The sequence below is a fragment of the Danio rerio genome, chromosome 15 (genome assembly GCF_052040795.2).
Source record: "Danio rerio strain M-AB ecotype USA chromosome 15, GRCz13ab, whole genome shotgun sequence".
NCBI classification, from domain to species: domain Eukaryota; kingdom Metazoa; phylum Chordata; class Actinopteri; order Cypriniformes; family Danionidae; genus Danio; species Danio rerio.
Genome location: NC_141035.1, coordinates 8,896,754 through 8,918,458, shown reverse-complemented (window position 1 = coordinate 8,918,458; position 21,705 = coordinate 8,896,754). Strand labels below are relative to the sequence as shown.

The 21,705-nt window shown below is 34.5% G+C and overlaps 1 protein-coding gene and 1 long non-coding RNA gene across 11 annotated transcripts in view; both read right to left on the bottom strand.

Annotated features, from left to right (window-relative positions):
• Nucleotides 1–21,705, bottom strand: part of cadm2b (cell adhesion molecule 2b) — a 462,115-nt gene that overhangs the window by 309,556 nt on the left and 130,854 nt on the right.
• On the bottom strand, nt 16,376–21,290 carry LOC147833583 (uncharacterized). The gene is made up of 3 exons (XR_015509042.1): nt 19,116–21,290; nt 18,098–19,072; nt 16,376–18,009 (listed from the first exon to the last, which is right to left on the bottom strand). It is a non-coding gene; the product is annotated as an uncharacterized LOC147833583 (long non-coding RNA).

Sequence of the window (21,705 nt, the reverse complement as noted above, 5' to 3'; positions counted from 1 at the left end):
AACCTAAAATGCAATTGAATGGCAGCAAATAATACATTTTGCTGTAAATAAACATCTAAAATATATATACGCAACTTGAAAAAACTTGCCGTCGATGCTCGTTGTAAGAGCAACAAATAACTAGATGGTAAAGTTTGAAAACAAACCATATTGTGGCTTGAGAAAGCCTGTTTGAAGTAGTTTATTTAGTTAGAAAAAGTATCAAGCTGACTAAAAATATGTTTAAGATCCCTGCAGTAACCACTTTAAAGACTAAAACAAGCCAAATACCTTTAAAGCTAATCCCTGTCTGTGATTGGTAATAGCATAAATTATAATGTAATGTAATAGCATAAATGTTTCCAGCATGAATTAGCATGTTGTTAGCATGTTTCCAGCATGATTTACCATGTTAACATGATTCTAGCATGAATTAAAACGTTGTTAGCATGATTCTAACATGACTTAGCATGTTGTTAGCATGATTATAGCAGGAATTAATGTGTTTCTAGTATGAATTAGCATGTGGTAGCATGATTAGCTTGTCACTAGCATGTTGCTAGCATATTTCTAGTAAGATTAGCATGTTCGTAGGATGTTAGATTTATTAGCATGTGTTAGAATAACTACTGACAGTTGCTACGGTGCTGAAATTGGTTGCTAGGGACTGACTAGTATGTATAAAGGTTATCTGTGATTGGCTTTTGACTAGACTGAGTTGAAGCCAGTTTTATTCAACTCTAGTACGTAAGGCAGCCTGATGCTGTAATTGGTGTACTAGGGAGTGGCAAGTAAGATTAAAGGTCATCAGTGGTTGGCTGCTGGGTAGATTGAGTGAAATGAGGGCAGACTCTAGTCTGTATTACAGTCTGATGCAGAGTTATGAGCTCACAAATGTGACCCAATGTTAAGTCAATGGGACTTTTCAAATTTTCTGGGTCATTTTTGGGGAAACTGAAAGTTGGATCAGTTAGAAAAGATATAGCAACCCAAATCAGACCAGTTTGAAGGTCTGACGAAAGTTTGAAGGATATAGCTTGAAAGGAATAGGTGGAGATAGACTTTAAAAATAGTCTCAGAAAAAGAAGAAGAAAAAGAAGTGAGATAACCATATGTTGGCTTTCTCAAGCCACCATGATAACTTGACTTCTGGTTGATCCATTTGGAAAAGTGGCAGTGAGTAGATTTTTCAGATGAAATCTGTTGATTCACATTTTCACAAATACAGTCATTACTAATATTGCAGAAGACCCGCATGGGCCCCAGATTCTCACAGAAATCAGTCAAGTTTGGTGAAGGAAAACTCATGGTTTGGAGTTACATTCAGTACAGGGGCATGCAAGAGATCTGCAGATTGGATGGGAACATCAACAGCCTAAGGTATCAAGACACTTGTACTGCCCATTGTGTTACAAACCACAGGAGAGGGCAAATTCTTCAGCAGGATAAAACTTCTCATACGTTAGCCTCCACTTCAAAGCTCAGGAAAAAAGTAAAGAAGATCAAGGTGCTCCAGAATTAGCCAGCCCAGTCACCTGACATGAACAATATTGAGAAGGCATTAAAGATAAATCAAAAGACTCCTGAACTCTGGGAGTCCTGCAAGAATGCATTTTTTGCCATTCTAGATGACTTTAATGGTAAGTTATTTGAGTGAAGACAACATCCACAAATACAACATGTTTAGCAAATATCAGCAGATAGGGTGACCATGAGTTTGATTGCATTGATATGTAAAGTTGTCTCTCAAATCCCAATTTAGGCATCTGTAATGAAATCCCATCAGAAATGCCAGAAATCAATCCTACAATCGCCTTTAATCACTCGTGAAACTGCTAAGCCTACATGTGCATATTAAAGGGATATTTTACTGGAAAAAAAAAAAAAAAAACAATTCTGCTATCATTTACACTCACTTGTATCATTCCAAACCTGCATTTATTTGTTCTGACAAATACAACGGAAGATACTATGAAAAGCATATATGAACACTCTCAGAAATAAATGTGCAGAGGTTGAGGTACTTAGTGACATGTACCGTTGAAGGGACAGTTGACCTAAAATTAAACATTTACTCAAGAGGTTATAAACTTTCCTGTGAAATTTTTTTTTTTTTTTTTTTTTTTACTGTTAGACACAAAACAACATATACTGAATGTTGAAAACATAGTAGAAATAAAAATACTACAAGTCAATGGCTGTCTTTTCAGGATTTTTCCTTTGTGTTCAACATATCTGAACAGGTTTGGAGCAAGTGGAGGATGTGCAATGTTTATTTTTTTGTGAACTATGTCTTTAAGGTACCAATTTGGACCCTTCAAATATAAAGTGATATTTGTGACAGATTGTGTACCTTCCAAGAGTGTAGACACCCATGGGCATTTATTGTATAAAAGAAACAACATCACCCAATTTAAAAAAAAAAAAAAGTCGTCTTCATGTTCCACAGAATAAAGAAAGTCATATAGGTTTATATCAACTTGAAGGTGAGCAAATGATGTGAACTATGAGCCAGCAGTACTATCATCCATCACAAAAGGACAAGCATTTTCTGTTTGGTTAAGCCTGACAACAGCCTCAACCAGTGGTGGTGGTTTGAGGTGTGGCTTGTTGCTTCTCCAACCAATAGCAAATAATGTTTGGAGTGGGGGGTTGAGTGTTTGGGAAACCTGTTTAAAAACAATCATTCCTGCAATGTCTTTTTGATGTTTGGAAGCAAGTAGATAACACACTTTACCACTTCAAAACTGCAGTTAAATATCTTCACATATAGCACCGGAAAACGCATCCATTGCCATCCAAGTTACAGCCCCTCCTTATGAAAAAGGGATCTGAGCTCAAATGATTTATCATGAACAATTATCATTGAGTCCTAATGAGATCTGCGGTCCCTATCGGCCTGGCGCTTTGCTCAGTCAGGGGAAGAGAGAGCGGATTAGCTCTAATCCTGCCAGATTGCTCGATCTGAACATCTTAATTTATTCCATCCCCTAAGACTAAATGACAAATAGGATATTAGCATAAGAACACCAAAAAGTGCAACCAACCCCTGTGATAGCGAGATTACAGCGGAGACCTTTTAGCACGCTAGTTCAGCTGGAGCTGCGAGCACCGAGAAGCTGTTTCTGGAAACCTCCGCATCACGTATAGACGCTGGAGTCCGGGTGACTGCAGTTCAAGGAGATCTGGAGGGAATGAAGTGTTTGGCTGAGACACAAGATGAATGCAGAGCAGAGCTATCAGCCTGCCATTTATTCCTGAGCTTAAAGCATCCTATTTAATGTAACGCAAGCAGATATGAATCAGACGGCAGTTTTCTTTTCCCTTCCAAAAAAAAAAAAAAAAAACAGAAAAGGAAATGCTAGTTCTGAAGTCGAGCGGTGGAGTTTTTATGCATTGCCAGCAATCACCAGAATGTTTGGAAACTTTCTGCCCTAAAGATAGGCTGTTTAGTCTGAGAGTACTAATGAGCACTCGGCGTTCCTGTGAACATAATGCATTCAATTCCAGCAGCGTCACCCCGGTGTTTTGATTGACAGAATAAGCGGTTTCTATATAATGGAGCAATTCAGCACTTCATTGTTGGAAGTTCCAGGCCTAACACATTTACTTACTTTTACACACCTTTTGTTTGGCCTACAACACCTCTTTGCGAATGATACCTTTACTGGCGCAAGGGTAGGAAAACCTGTCAGTGACATGAGATCAACCCATTGGAAGACACAATAAGTTTTGAAGTATAAATATTATAAGTAATGCATTTTCACTGAAAACTTTAAAAATAATAAGTGCACTTTAATTACCCGGGTGATGCACTCTTTCAGCTGGTAAAATGAAGTGTGTAATGATAGACTCTTCACGCACTTAACGACCGCAGGTTTGCTCACGTAGCAGAAGGGGTAGAGCTATCCGACACACATGTTGGATAAAGCTGCGGTCACATTAGAGTTTGAGCATCCGATATTCTGTTGGCGGCGCTGTGAAAAGGGGTGGGATTAAACAAGCTTATTAGACATTTTTAAAAGCGAGCGATTGCTCCATGTTTTTAATTTCTGTCCAGAGAGATCATGTTTTGATCCCCGATTGGTCTCAAGCAGTCAAGTGATGGGATTTCATAAGTCAGAGCTCACCAAGCTTGAAGTTTGCACCGCAGCAACCTGCGAAACTTGACATGACCCCACGTTTCCGGTCTGACACATCTGTGCGCATCTGTGCGTATGAATGAGCAACTTGTGAATCACATTACCAGCCAAGAGGCAAACACTGATCCGGTTGACAAAAGACTAATGCAAGTTATTTTCCGTGTCAACTATAGCAAGAGGCTGGGCAACCTGTCAATCACATGGTTGACCAATAGCGAACCGCAGTGATCTAGTCAATACATAATGAACAAAATCAAGCCTTGCTTTAATTTTCTTTTTTTATTTTGCTTCTTTAAGAAGCTTTTTGTCATTAGAATGTCACAGCAGGGGGACATAACATTACAAGTTCTGCTTCTTGATGACTTTAGAAAGGGCAGAGCAGTCTGTCAATTACATGAGATTGATCAGTAGAAAACCACAATGATCCCGTTAGCCTAATCAACCCAATCATACCCCACCTAACATGTTTCATGTTTGAAAAGTCATCTAACTCAGATATATACCCCAATGAGGCACACAAATCACAAATTCTGTTTAATGCTGGCTACATATGCTGCTTGTGGGGGATCTAAACACACACACACTATTCCGTGAATCAGTGTATCACATGGTCAAATGCTGAATGCTGATTTGTTGAACAGTGGAAACAAGACAAGCACTGACTGACATAATGAAGTGGTGGTGGGACTTCAGAAGTTATTGACAGTCCGTCTGGATTCTGCTAATGCTGAAGAAGTGTTCAGAACAGAGCTTGGTACTGCAATAGATTTCCCTGTCATGAAAGTATGTCACTGTCAAATGTTTCCCGCTTGGTTTAAAATTCAAATCTCTACAGACCAGCTTTAGCATCAGATTTATACTTTCAAATGACAGCATTCTAGAAAGATGCAGAAAATGTTTCAGCAGGTCAGAATCCAGAGAAAATATTGAAGGGACAGTTCAGTTTTACCAAACTCACAGTAATTGTCACAATTAAGCATTTGCATTACAGCAAACTAAATGTCAATGCAACCAAACTTATCAAACAGACTGATTTTCAATACATGCCCAGGACTACATTTTTGGAAAACTGCAACTAGGTGCCTCAGCATACGTTTGCTCGCATTTTCTGTGTAAAATTAACGGTGGTATAAATCTAAAGGGGTATAAATCTACTTTATCTATGATGCCACCAACTTTTGTTGCTTTTCGCACAACAGTTGTGAAACATTTACAAGGGACACGTTATCAACAGATAATATTGATTCCACACTTTTTGTGTAACACCAAATAAATACATACAAAAACAACAAAATCATGTGTACAATAATGTGCGTTCGCCTTACTGGCATATCTTCGAATGGACAGCTTTTTTCAGAGCGGTCAGTTTGCTTGGTAGCTCATCTTGTATGGCAACATACTTGGGTATTCGAGCCGGGTGAAGGAATGTTCCAGAAACCAGAAAAAATAAATAAATCAATGTGAAATTGTGGAAAAATATGTTTCCAAGATGTGATTTTTTTTCTCGTTTGCTTTAGAAGAAAATATATTTGTTGGGTTTCGGGAAGGGGTGCGGGTCTGTCGATTGAGAGGTGATATACAATGTACCGCAAGCTAGCCGATTTCCTCACAAACACACATGAGAAGGAAGAAGTGGAAATTGCAGGTATGAAAATCCACACAAAGGCCACACAAACTCCAAGCAGATGTTGTCAGAGCAACATATTTATATATATATATATATATATATATATATATATATATATATATATATATATATATATATATATATATGGGCATGTATTTAAAATGAGCCTGGTTTGAAACCTACTCCATACTTTGATGTATGGATGTATGGATGGATAAATAGATAGATAGATAGATAGACAGACAGACAGACAGACAGACAGACAGACAGACAGACAGACAGACAGACAGACAGACAGACAGACAGACAGACAGACAGACAGACAGACAGACAGACAGACAGACAGACAGACAGACAGACAGACAGATAGATAGATAGATAGATAGATAGATAGATAGATAGATAGATAGATAGATAGATAGATCCATCCATCCATCCATCCATCCATCCATCCTGAAAAAGGGTAAAATAATGGCTGTTAAATTAAAGACATTAACTGTAAATAAAGGACCTTAATTTACAGACCTTTCTATAAAATAGAAATGTCTGTAAATTAATACCGTTATTTTACGTTTTATGGATGGATGGATGAATGGATGGATGGATGAATGGATGGATGGATGGATTGGTGGATGAATAGATAGTCAGTCAGACACTAACTCCATTTTCAAACGAGCTCTTATCTGTATGTTGTAGTTTGGCAGGCTCCTCTTTGAAAGCAGATTCCCCAGCACTGGTGGGCAGGAGTGATGGCAAAGCATTGGTTTTTTTCAGCACTACACAGAGAACCTCAGAGGGAACATTATTAATTAACACCCACGCCACAGATCTGCCAAATAAAGCGCAGCGCTCTTCTCTTTCTTCTCTTTTCTTCTGCACATCACCCACAGAAGAGTCTTTGTCTTCCAAACTGAAGACCTGCTCAAATCTACCTCCAAAGAAAAAAAAAAAAACAAGAGCTGTTCAAGTGCACTTCAAGGTCAGCACTGGGCAGGGTCTTTTCAAGCGCCTCAGCAGGATAATCCCCATTCGCCTCACATTTTGAAGGGCTGTTATCAATATATGCTAATTTGCGCTGGAGGCACGACATTTTCAGCCGCTAATTACCTACTTGTCTCTCAGCGTACCTGCATCCAGCGTAATCTACTGCACGTGTGGGTCCATTTGTTTATGTGGTTTGAGAGGACATTGTATAATGACATGGATATAACCTAGTTGTACTCTATTAAGGTGGTTTACGGGGATATGCCTTGTGTCCTTGTAACTAAAAATTTATTAAAAATCATACTTGACTTTTTTTGTCCAGTGTGGAATAAAGTACTTGAAAGCCTCACTTGAGTAAAAGTGGAGATATCTTGCTACAAAATTAATTTGGTAAAAGTTAAAGTCACTAAATACAATATTACTTGTGTTCAAGTCGCTTTCAAAGGATATATATTGTACTTTATTGTTTGATTTATTATTATTATTTTATTTATCATTTTGTTTTGCATAAAAAAAACTTATTTTATTTGTATGTATAAGTTTTTTTAATCCAAAACAAAATGACAGCCATATATATATATATATATATATATATATATATATATATATATATATATATATATATATATATATATATATATATATATTTAAACGAGTATCAGTGTGATATGGCTGTATATTGGCACTAGTGGAAGTTGTGCGTTGACACGAGGCCACAGGCCATATGTCTTAGTGTTCCACCAGTGACGATATACAGCCATATCGCACTGCTATTTTGAAATCGCATTTATTCAACAAAAAAGGAAATCAAACACAGGGTCTCAAAACCTTTTTGTATGAGGAACTATTTTCTTCCACCATTCATTCACATCTGCAGCTGACAATCTAAACAGCAGAAATCATTGATACTTCACCAACGTCACTTTAAAGCTAGTATTTGAATGATTCTCTAGCGTAATGTCTAAAGTGAAAACAAAACAGGTGATTTTGCTCACATTTTAAAATTATAAAGCTGAAATGCCATCAGTCTACATAGATTTCCCAGTATTTCTGTTACAGTTATCACAATAATTAACCCTGAAAAAGTCAAAGCAATGCAAACACTACCAGATTATGTTGTGTTTGCGATAAGGAAAAATGCTAGACACATGCAGGCATTTCTTCATTCTTTCTATTTACTGAACTAGTCCGCAGTAATGAAAACAAGATGGCCAACAACCAAATGGCCAACCCAAAAGTAACTCACAATTATACAAAGAGTGGCCAACACAAAATACCTACATTCTTGATATGTGTGTCCCATCTCACACTCAATACACTACAATACCTATGGTATAAACACAGCACTGCAACATACAATAGAAAGAGATCGACTTAAGTGGGTCGCACACCGGATGCACCGCTTGTTCTCGCTCGCACATGACAGTTAGAAGCATTGCACAACAAAAGCCACATTCATATGCTATTTAAATTATTTAATTATATGTTTAATTACAAAATCATTAGTCCCTTTAAAATATATATATTTTTGAGAGTCTACAGGACAAACCATCCTTATACAATAACTTGCCTAATTACCATGACCTGCCTAGTTATCCTAATTAACCTAGTTAAGCCTTTAAATGTCAATTTAAGCTGTATAGAAATGTCTTGAAAAATATCTAGAATATATATATATATATATATATATATATATATATATATATATATATATATATATATATATATATATATATATATATATATATAGTTAAAATAAGTGAATAAACAGGCCCACTCATGATTATACTGTTACAGTGTTTTCCCCATAGATTTTCCATTAGAAGCACATTACTAAACAATAAATTGAGTTTTTGTTTGTTTATCCAAACCAAAAGAATAGATGAAAAATGTTTTCTTATATACTGTAAATAACTCATGCTATTGTAATTAGTTATTAAATATATATTCCTGTTTTAAAAATAAACCCATCATTTTTTATGCAGCGTATGCCGCAGTTTAATTTGTATTGAACCCATCGCGCTCCCTAAAGAATAACCAATGTTATTTTGCACAAATCCTCTTCTCCGCAGTGTTTTGATATCAGAATGAGAGTTTAATTTGATACAGCAAAAGATTGAATCTCAAAGAATGTTTGGATTTAATTAACAGCTACTGACTTTAATAGAATTAGTTTGCGATGTGCGTTTTCTGATCCATCTTCAGAGTAGTAATGACTTTTGTCATTCTCCGCATGGGGTAATTACCATCACAACTCGCGCAAATTTAGAGGCGATGTTGTTTTCTATTCAGTCAGAGACAGATTAAAATTTTGCTGTGCTTTGATTTGTTGTGATTATCATCGTGTTGTGAAATGTTCCTGCCTGATGCTTTTCTGACAACAAATTCAGCACATTTGCCACTGTACTTCCAACAACAACTCCAGAGAGAGGCATGACAAGAACTTTCATGAAGAAACGAGACTGATAGCGATGCTCAAAGTGTAAAATGATTATTTATTATGACTTAAAAATCAAAACAACAGCAAAGCTAAACATATTTTGATCACTTTTAACTTGTTCCTTAATCTAAATTCATTTAATGCTCAAATAAATAGATCTAAATAATTTTAATCAGATAAATAAATAAATGTAATTGTAATGTTCATAAGTCAATCAATCAAACAAACAAACAAACCAAAAAACACAAAAAATAAATAAATACATTTTCTTCAATAAATGTTTTCAGGAAAAAGTATATATGTAAATTTTTTTTCAAACAAACAAATAATATTATTTTTAAAGTAAATCTATTTTAATGTTCTTCAAACAAATAAACAAACAAACAAATACATAAAACAAAAAAAAACAATAAATAAAGAAAGAAATTTAAAAATCAAATAAATCATAATATTTTTAGGCAGATCCATTTGAATGTTCTGCAAATAAAAAAATAAACAAACCTTTAGGCAAAGTTTTAAACTAATGCATGAAATAATAATAATGAAAACAATGCATAAATGAGAAATAAATAAATAAATAAATAAATAAATAAATAAATAAATAAATAAATAAATAAATAAATAAATAAATAAACAAAAGAACAAATGAACAAACAAACAAATAAATATTTCTTCATCAAGCAAACAAATATTTAAATAGTTTTTCATCAATAAATATTTTCAGGGGAAATAATTTCAATTTTCTTCAAACAAACAAACAAACAAACAAATAATATTTTATTAACATTTTAATAATAATAACAATAACTATAAAAACATTTTTACATGTTAATAATAATGAAGTTCACAGGTACAATTTCAATCTACATCAAATAAATAAAAAAATAATAAATAAATAAATAAATATATTTTCAATATTTTTTTTAAATCAATCCATTTAATGTTCTTCAAATAAATAAATAAGCAAACCTTCAAACAAACAAACAAATACAGAAATAAAAAACAAACAAACTAATAAATAAATAAATAAATAAATAAATAAATAAATAAATAAATAAATAAATAAATAAATAAATAAATAAATAAATAAATAAATCATGACAGTCATGACAAACACTTAGGTCTGCTTTCATGAATAAATAATGCTGTAAATCCAGCGAGCGACATGACAAGCACTTTTATCTAGTATAATGAAGAAACAAGGCCTAACATGATGCTCCATCCATCAAATGATGCTTTACTATAAATACAAACAAAAATAAGTCAAAACCAAACACACTTTTATCACCCTTTACTTGATTTCTCAGTAACTTTCTTTCCACTACAGAAAACCCAAACAGTTTTGGTAAGGAGCAGCTGTGGATTTATGGATGTGTTTGTAACTTTCGACATATATCAGATCAAGGGTGAATGTTAAACTCGGAGATGCAGTAAATAAATAAATAAGTAGGTATGTTTGATAAGCTTTCTCCTCATGGTAGTCTATTAATCATGACAGGATTAACTATGACAGGCGAGGAAGGCCTAATACTGTACAAAACACAAAAATGGTCTAATTTTTAAAGCCTTGTCGCCTTATCATGTTCACTTTCTGCAACAAAAACACTACCGATTATAGCCAAGTAGTTGCGATGCTCATTTTATTTATCTTTAGAGTTTTTTTTTTGTGCTGCAGTCTTTGGACAAAGCAATAAACTGATTTAAAATCTAGCTTTCCAATTTTTTGCTGCTGTTTAAACCAAGTAGTAAAACATATTAAATACAATCCGAGAATCCGAGAATCTGTGTTAATAATCTTAATTTAATGTTAATAAAAGCCATTTGGAGAGAGTGTTCCCTAAAGCACTGAAGAAAAAAGCAATTGCATTATTAAATTAGTATAAAATCTTGAATGAAATATTGTTTTGAGCGATTAGAAAGAGAGCAATGCTTTTGTGGAAGTTTTTTTTTTTCATCTTCACTGGTGCAGGGTAAAAAAGAAAATATCATTTGCTATCTTAACAACTCCCACACAGTTACAAAAAGAACAAGTGGTGCCAATGCAATGAAAACATATCAGTGGAAATCAAATCAAAGTAAATAAATCAAATAAATTGATAACTGATGACTGTCTGGCCACAAGCAATCCAGCCTGAGCAGATCGGGGGTATATACACTGATCGCTAAAGGACAACAAATCCGCCATTTCATGGACTACAAGATCCAGTCATGCACCTCACACACTCACAGCAGTTCCTAATCCTGACTGATTGCATACACACAGCTGGAGGATTGTCAAGGACTAATTACATAGCCTATTAAAGCAGCACCGACACACACGCTGTTGCTGAGTCTTGTTGAACAGTTTTGTCAACATAACGACGCGTTTTCCTTTTCTTGTCTTGCTTTGTTTTTGACCCTCGCCTTGTTTGTTGTTTACTTTGTCTGCTTACTGCCTGCCTGGTCTGACTATCGCCTGTGAATTTGACTCTGGATTTGCCTACATTTATATGTTTGCTCCTGATTGTGACCGTTGCTTGCCTGACCATCTCAGTGTAATAAACCTGCATTTGGATCTTCATCATTCCCTTTGTCAGCGTCTGCTTCACATTACAATGACCTCGTCAAATAATCAATCTATATAAACCCTTTCAATGCCAACCCAGAGTTTTTCTGATTACATACCCCAATATACTTTTCTGGAGAGTGCCAAATATGTCCTAGAAGCTATGTTTTTTTGCAATTTTGGTTTTGCAAATCCACCAGAGGCCACTGCGTACACTTTATCAAATCATAAATTTCTCTTTCGAGGGCCTTTCGTGCCTGGTCTTCTTGAGTAAATCCACCACAAGTCGCTGTCTACTAACTGACTGATAGACTGACCTACCAATCCTGCTAGTGTTTTAAATGACCAAATGACCCGCCCACCTACTTCCCTGAACTAACTGACTGTGGTTTCAAAAGCAATCCAGGAAAAGAAAAGCCCCTGCTGCAGCCTGATTTTTACCATGTTTTCAGATTTTACCACATTCTCACCAGGTTATTTACTTCTTTATTTTATTTTTTGGGGTTTCGTTTTTATCTTACTTGCTCGCTGGAATCTTTTTTCACTAGACTCAAATTTCGTCGATATGGTCAAATCCGATTTGCGTCTCAAATCCTTCGACACACACGGCAAGCCACTGGGAACTGGTAACAGCGGAAAAGACGTCTATGATGGTAAGCGATCAGCGAACCAGCATCCCTATATTTCGTTTTAAGGACGAAATTAATTTCCTCTGGCTACATAATTCTCAAAATATATAGAGGGCTACATTTCAGAATAAGCCTATGTTGTTCAATGCTCTTTCAAAGACATGACAAAACAAACATTTAATAAAATTAAGTAAAACAACATTTATTGCAAAAAAATATCTTAAAGTATTCAAGAAAAAACTCCCTAAGAACACAAAACATTTAAAATTAAATAAAACTCAAAACATTTTACATAAACAAAAGTTTTTTTCAAGCAGACACTTTAAATGTTCATCAAAAAAGTCAATAAATAAATATTTAAACAGCAGACTTAAGTTTTTAAATGGGCAAATGTTTATTTTTTTTTCATTATAACTTTTCGAAAAATGAACTAAACAATAAAATAAATGTTTTGACATTTAAATGTTAAAAGAAAAATAAATCAAAATAAAGCAGAACCCTTTCTGTGCTCTTCCCAAAAAACAAAAATAAATAAATAAAAAAATTTAAATAAAAAAAACAACAACAAAAACCCTTTAATTTGCTACCAATCCAAACTAAACATTTCTTCAATAAAAATGTTTTTAAGCAAAACCTCTTGAAAGCATTACAATCTCTTAATGAAAATAAAGAAATAAACCAGCTAAGTTCTGAAAGCAAAACTGCTATCATGTTCTTCCAAATAAACAGAACAGTTTATATGTATAAAATATTTAGAGAACACATTTCCACACACAAATTTAGAAAGAACCTTTTGAAAATAAATAATAAACAATGCTTTGGCTTCGAATAAGCATTTCAATCCAAAGCATTTGTTTGAATGCACAATAAAGAATCCAAAATAACTCCACAAATGAGCAACAGCCAATGATTTAGCGGGAAGATGTGCTGGCTCTTATTTCCCACTTGCACTTTTTAACAAACCTCTCTCAATGGTGTTTGTTGACATTTCAACAAACCCATTCTCACGTAAAATCATGTGAGAAGGGAATTTCAGGATGGCAGTAATGGTGATGACAATAAATCCTGTAAGTGACGTACCAGTCTGCAATTAGTGCACAGAAGAAATGAGAAAACAGTCTTTAAATGTACACAGAGCCACAGTCTCAGTCTAGGAATTACTCTCACAAACTAGACATCTTTATGTTCTCTGGCTTTGTTGTTGTTTACAGAATTAGCACTGGACTGTTCGTTCCTCAGTGTAATTTGACTTTAAGTGAGTTTCGCTACAGAGGCTTGTTTATTTGAAAAGCACAATACTTGCTATAAACTTAAAACTTCAACTTAAAGTCAGCTGCAACTAATAAAACCTATCCAATCACAAAAAAAAGATATATATATATATATATATATATATATATATATATATATATATATATATATATATATATATATATATATATATTGACCCTATATATATAGTAATACAAATATTTTCAAGCAGGCCTTAAAAGCGAAACAAAATAAAATTAAAAACAACTATACAACTTAAATGTCTTTCAAACATGTGTTTAAATAATCAAAACAAGGTTGGGAAATTAAAACATCTTAATAGCCTCCTAATATTTAAATACCCTTCCTTTTGAAATAAATAAAATAAAATAAAATAAAATAAAATAAAATAAAATAAAATAAATAAATAAATAAATAAATAAATAAATAAATAAATAAATAAATAAATAAATAAATAAATAAATAAATAAATAAATAAATAGATAAATAAATAAAAGTCACTCCCAAAATAACCAAACATTTAATTAAACATAAATGATAAGCTTATTAAAAAATCTAAACTAGTAATTTATTTATTTATTTATTTATTTATTTATTTATTTATTTATTTATTTATTTATTTATTTATTTATTTATTTTTAGGGGTTTATTTATACACTACCTGACAATAGTCTTGTCGTTGATCCCAGTTGGAAGAGCAACAAGTAACAACTTGACTTATAGTTGATCATTTGGAAAAGTAGCAGAATGTAGATTTTTTCAGATGAATCATCTGTTGAACTACATCCCAATCATCACAAACCTGCCAAGACCCAAGACCCAGTCAAGTTTGGTGATGGAAAAATCATGGTTAGGGGTTACATTCAGCATGGGGGCGTGTAAGAGATCTTCAGAAAGGATGGTAACATCAACAGCTTAAGCTATCAAGATATTTTGTGCTGCCTATTACATTACAAACCACAGGAGAGGGCAAATTCATCAGCAGGGTAGCACTCCTTCTCATACTTCAGCCTCTGCATCAAACTTCCTGAAAGCAAAGAAGGTCAAAGTGCTCCAGGATTGGCCAGCCCAGTTACCAGACATGAACATTATTGAGCATGTCTAGGGTAATATCATAATAAAGCATTGAAGATGAATCCAAAGGATCTTGATGAACTCTGGGAGTCATGCAAGAACGCTTTCTTTGTCATTCCAGATGACTTAATTAATAAGTGATTTGAGTCATTGCAGAAATGTATGGATGCAGTTTTCCAAGCTCATGGGAGTCATACACAATATTAATTATTTTTCCACTGCTACATTAATTTATATTCTAAACTGTATATTAATTATGTTAGGTGACAAGACTTTTGTCTAAGCAAAGTCAGACCTTACTGTCCTAATTAAATAATTAAAAGTCAAGGCATGTTCTTGTTTTATTTTGGTAAAATAAGGGTAATCTAGAGGCATCTGCCTTTCATATAAGCCACTTTTGATATCAAATGATCAACTAGAAGTCAGGTTTGTTGTTCCTAATGCTTGGATAAGCGACAAGACTTTTTATATTTAAAAAAAAACAAAAATGAAATATTCTAAATTACTCCAAAAAAACGAATTTATATTTTTCAAGCCACACAATTCTTATGCACTCATAAACAAAATCAAATTAACATTTTAAATATTCTAGTCATGTCTGCGAGGCATTACTCTCACAAAGCAAACATCTTCATCCGGCTTTGTTGTTGTTTACAAAATTAGAGCTGGACCGTTCGTTCCTCCCACAGACAGTTCAATGTAATTCGACTTTAAGTGAGTTTCGCTACAGAGGCCTCTATATTTGCAGCTGAAAAGCAAATTCCCTCCAATAAACTTAGTGAGAGAATAATAAGAATGGATTAAACTGCCCCGTACCATAATCCTCTTCTTCTTTTCCTTCCTCCCTCCCAACTTTGAATCCAGCCCAGCCTGAATATGTCTACGCCGACATAATTATCCCCGAACTGGCAACTGTACAGTATTGTGTGTCTAAACAACAAAGTATAAACCCGTGGTCTGGTGTGTGAATATCCAGAAAATCAGACAAGCCTTGGCTGCGGCCCCAGAACAAGCATCTGTCAAAACAAATGGCTCTCATTGGGAAATAAATAAATCAACAAACTTTGCAATGCATGGAAAATCAAATCCATAACAAAGAGCGGAGATATTTCAGTAGAAACAGACAGGCTGTGATGCCAGGGCTCCAGTTTATTTCCAAATTAATCTCTCAACTAATGTCTGCCGCCTGCGTCATTTAGTTTACAGCCGAAAACGGGGAATTAAGAAGTGCAGATAACGGTGCGGTCCTGTCAAACGCCTTCAATGAGCAGCTTCCTCTTAGATTATGACTGTTGTCTGGCCCTCTTCTGAACAGCTAAAGTTTTAGTTCGTTGTTAAATCCAGCAGCCATAGGTAGGATACAACATCAGCTTTTTTTAAGGTTTTGTTTTTGCCAAAGTAAATAAATAAGCTGTATTATTCTTGTCAGTCTTGTACACTGAAAAAAATAATTCAGAGATGATTCCTTGGATGTACTAAATTCTTTTACGTTGAGTGGTTGTAAACAATTTATTTGTGTGGAATTTAAACAATCAAATTAAGTTAAACATTATTAAACTTAATTTGTTTGTTTAAATTCAACACAAATAAATTGTTTGCAACAGTTCTGCATGCAACACTTTTTTCAGTGTAGTTGTTGTTTTGGTTGTCAAGTAGTCATGATTATATGCTAAACAAAGAATATGTAAAAAGTAATGTGTAGTTATACTGTAATTGTTGTATTGAAGTAACTTACTATGATTAAAAAAACACTACAATATTTACATTACTATAGTATTTGTTCCATGTGGTTAGCAAGTGTCTTTTGTGTGTGATGATGCTGCATGCAGACAGTAACACTGCGCACAAATCTGTCAACAAAAATGAAGGAAAGAGGGATCTCGGAGAATAGGGAGCAAAGAACACTGTGTAAAGATTGTTTCTGGTTACTGTTTAGTGGTTCTGAATCAGATCTGTTAAATAAGGTATTTAGAGCAGTGGGGCACAAAAACAGAAATGAGAATCACTGAGATAAACTACAGGCCTATGTAATCTATTAAAAACACCAGCACACAACGAGTTCTGAATTTTTAAGGACTTAAAAAACTAAACTGACTGCCACAAAACTTAGTAAATCATGCTCTGTAATTCATTTAAATATAAAATAAGGTCGGCACTAAAACTCATTGTGCCAGTGCCTTTTCAGGGCTAATGTTTCACTGCATGTCTTTAATAACACCTGACAGGTTTTTATGCCAAAAAGGGATTTGCGCTGACCCAAGCTGTTACTAAATCTGGCCCTTTGTCTCTGCTGTCTGATGCACATCATGGGTTTGGAAATATTCAGTATCGGAGAAAAATGATGGCGATTCAAATAAAGACCATGTCATTTGTACAGTAGGATGCCAGTACTAGCGGAAATACTCATGGCAGAACTGTATTGTGACACATTGTCGCTTTTTAGTTCAAAAATTAATCAATTTATGGAATACCTAAAATGTATGTTACATTGATATATTATTGCTAGCAAAGAGTATTAATCTGAATAAATTGTGATGCTCTATGGTTTCATCCTCATGTTCTTCAAAATTGTCACCCTCATTTTGTTCCAAAGCCACAGAAAACTTTTTATTTTGTGGAAAACAAATGATAATTTTATTGTTGGCAAGTTGTTCCATTGTATACATACATACATACATACATACATACATGCATAAATAGACAATTAATATCACACCAAACAATAAATGCTTTTTTATTTTATTTTATACATTACATAATGCTATTAAATAATTATTTTAGTATAATAATGAATAAATCAATTAATGTAAAATGTAATATAAATTGTTTTCTTTAATATAATATTAAAATATTAAAAGATTATGAGAGCATAGGCGCATACTAGTTTTTATTATTATTTATTATTAATGTCTTTCCTGCAAAATTGTTCTTCCTTCCTTCCTTCTTTCCTTCCTTCCTTCTTTTTTTCCTTCCCTTCCCTTCCTTCTTTCCTTTCTTCTTTTCTTCTTTTCTTTCTTTCTTTCTTTCTTTCTTTCTTTCTTTCTTTCTTTCTTTTTTTCTTTCTTTCTTGTAATTCTTTTTAAATCACCGTGAGACATGATACACATACAAAAAATAACTTTCTTAATAAATTTAATTAAGCTAGGAAAAAAAAAAAAAAGAAACAATAGCAACCACTTTCGGGGAAACGTGCTAAGCTGATAAATGATACATTCTACTCCAGACCAATATACTGTAAAAGACATTTACAGTGGGGAAAATAAGTATTAAAAATGTCACCATTTTTCTCAAAAATATATTTATTAAGGTGCCGTTCACTTGAAATTTTCACCGGATGTGAAAATTCACCAGAGAAATCCATTAATGCAAAAAATAAAAATAAAAAATCTAAATTAATTAAATTGCAAATTAAGTTATATTTTATAAAATAAAATGACACATGACGTATTGAACACATGAAGAAAGTGAGGTTTAAAAAGGCAGTGAAAGCCCAGACAGCAGCTGAAATCTCTGCCCTTGGTCATTGAAAATTTGTATTAGCTGCTTCAATCCAACATCTACATTAGCAGGATGATGAAGATGAAACCAGAGTGGACATTTTAGCAAGACAAGGATCTAAAACACAGTAAAGGAAACTCTCAAGTACTTTCAGAGAAAGAAAATCAAGCTCTAGAATGGCCCAGCCAATCACCTGATGTGAATCCCATAGGAAATGCAAAATAAAGATCAGATTTGATAGAAAGAACCCACAGAACCATCAAGATTTTTACACTCCGTTGAAGTCTTTGAAAAAAAAATCACACCTGAGCAATGTACATGACTTAATTTTCCATATGAGAAGCGTCTTTAAGCTGCCATCATCAAAACAGCCTTTCATATAAAGTATTGATTACATTTTAGTAGTTCAGTACGTTCTGCTTGTGTTATTCCATTGTTTTTATACAGAATTAATTAACTTTTTTTTTTTTTATCAAAATCTGGTTTAATTCCAGGTCTTCTTTAGATATAATATACCCAGCAAAAAAAAAAAAAAAAGACATGTTTAATAGTTATTTTCCCTGCTGTAATCAATTACAGTATTTATATATTCAAACATGCATAAAGGGTGAGGTAGTGGCGCAGTAGGTAGTGCTGTCGCCTCACACCAAGAAGGTTGCTGGGTCACTGGTTCGAACCTCGGCTCAGTTGGCATTTCTGTGTGGAGTTTGCATGTTCTCCCTGCCTTTGCGTAGGTTTCCTTCACAGTCCAAAGACTTGCGGTACAGGTAAATTGGGTAGGCTAAATTGTCTGTAGTGTAGGAGTGTGTGTGTGTGTGTGTGTGTGTGTGTGTGTGAATGTATATGTTTCCCAGAGTTGGGTTGTGGCTGGAAGGACATCCGCTGCGTAAAAAAACTTGCTGGATAAGTTGGTGGTTCATTCCACTGTGGCGACCCCGGATTAATAAAGGGACTAAGCCGACAAGAAAATGAATGAATGAATGCATAATGTTGGATATTTTTCCTTAAGACACCTTTCTTGCGTGTGTAAATCCTTAACTCAACCCTTCATCCCATTTTGCCAACAATCAACATTCAGCTCAACAGCAATGTCCAATCCATCCATATTACCCAAATGCACAATTCTTCATTTTCTGACACTGTCCTGAATGGATGTACTGTAATTAGGCCACGAGCTCCATTAGGAGCCTTGTTTGGAGAACGAGCCGCTCAGCCCATCTGCCTAATGAGTTGATAAGGTCTCAACTCCTATTAAAATATCTACCACTGAGAGAGAGCAGAATAGCCTACATCAAATTCTATTATTGTCATACTTCATCTAATTACTTCAAATGTCCTGACCATTTCTTACGCGGGATTAAACTATGACATGATTACCACATTATTAAGGGAATACGCAGACTGTCTTGTTGCAATGTGTGCATTGTGAATGTGTCTCCATACGCCCCTGGAGCAGTTTTGTCTCTTGGTGCATTAGCAAACAAATCAGTCTGCATAATGATAGTAAACAATCACCCTTTCCATCCTTTCATACGGAGTATGTGTGCATACAGTGCGAGCAGATGTGTAAAAGATGCATCTCAAACGCAATATCATTCATCTAGTTGTCAGCTGGTCTATCTTTAGACCAGAGGTTGCGCTAGTGCCATACAAAGATGTGGATTAGACTTATGCGCAAAACTGAAATATTGCATAAAACATTTGAAAACAATGCAGAGTTGTTACCAACAATGACGGTTCCCTGTGTCAAGGAGCTTGACCTCCCTAAATTTAAAACATGCGTATTTTTGTGTCACAACTAAAACGCCACAAAGAAGCGAGATCAGCCATCGATGGCAGACGGAGATTGGACTGAGGCCTCTTGCGCGCACTAGGTGTCGAGCGCACTTACTCTCATTGCTTTCTCTTGACTTTAGTCAGTGACGGTGCAGCACGCATCAGTTTCCCACATTCGTAAGAAGTTAAGCCCCAAATTAACACAAGTAATAAAACGATTGTACTTCGGTCATGTTCATGTTGTGAAAAACTATTAAAATGTCCACTGTTGATTGTATTAGACTTCTGTTTTCAATAAGATTTAAAGCTTTCAATAAAGGAAGTCTTCGGCTCTGCAGAGGCTAAATTAGAAATTGAGTGTACATGTAAGTTCGGACATGCAGTCTTGAATTTACAAACAGTCTGCAGGTAGCCTACCGGACAACAGATATAACACATTGATCAAATGTAGTTTTCTTTCACGCTCATGTGAAAGTAATTTTCAACTCGTTTAGTTTTGCCTTTATTCGTTTGTGTTTTCAGTCGTGACATAAAGCAAGAGTCCTTAAACATGATTTTTTTACAACAGGTTTTTATTCATAATAGTTTATTCATTCATTCATTCAATCATTTTCTTGTCGGCTTAGTCCCTTTATTAATCTGGGGTCACCACAGCGGAATGAACCACCAACTTATCCAGCAAGTTTTTACGCAGCGGATACCCTTCCAGCCACAACCCATCTCTGGGAAACATCCACACACACACACTCATACGCTACGGACAATTTAGCCTACCCAATTCACCTGTACCGCATGTCTTTGGACTGGTGGGGAAACCGGGGCACCCGGAGGAAACCCACGCGAACGCAGGGAGAACATGCAAACTCCACACAGAAACGCCAACTGAACCGAGGCTCGAACCAGCGACCCAGCGACCTTCTTGCTGTGAGGCGGCAGCACTACCTATTGCGCCACTGCTTCGCCCAAAATAGTTTGACAAACAATTTTTTTAATAGCTACTTTTTGTCTTTCCTATGGTGACAGTTAGTGCACAATATTTTACTAGTTATTTTGCACGATAGTTGTATTCAGATTAAAGTGTAATTTAAAGACTTAACTAGGTTATGTTAACTAGTGAAGTTAGAATAATTAGTCAAGTTATTTTATAACTGGTTTGTTGTGTAGACATTCAAAAAATATACAGTAAACATTTCTTAAGGAGGCTAATAAAAGGCAACTGACCTTAACAATGCTTTTTAAATACATTTTTAAGACAAACTATAAGGAATAAGACTTATTATGACTCCAGAAAAAATAATTTTGCTAGGAAATACTGTAAAAATTTTAAACTAATGGGAGGGCTTTATTTTTACTTTGACTGTTAAAATTTACAGGTGCAAACATGTGCCTTGATGTACTTGAATGTTAAAAACGTGCTACCCTGCTACAATACAAAGTTACTTGTCAAATAAATAAGCATGGAAGATTATTTTGAGTTTCTGTAATTAGCTGGTTTATGAAGTCTGCAGAGTGATGCATGAAAAAAAATAACTTTGAATAATTGTTTAAGTTGTTTGTGATGTATGATAAAGTTTGCCTCCTAAGTGTACAAGTGGCCCCTGCCCAGCCCCCAGTTTACTATGGTCTAGAACCGTCACTGGTCACAAATGAGTCAAAGAGAACAAAATCGTCACTTCCTAATAAACTGTAACTTTAAACTTATTAAAAGACTACAAATATTTTACTGCAGTAATCATCTT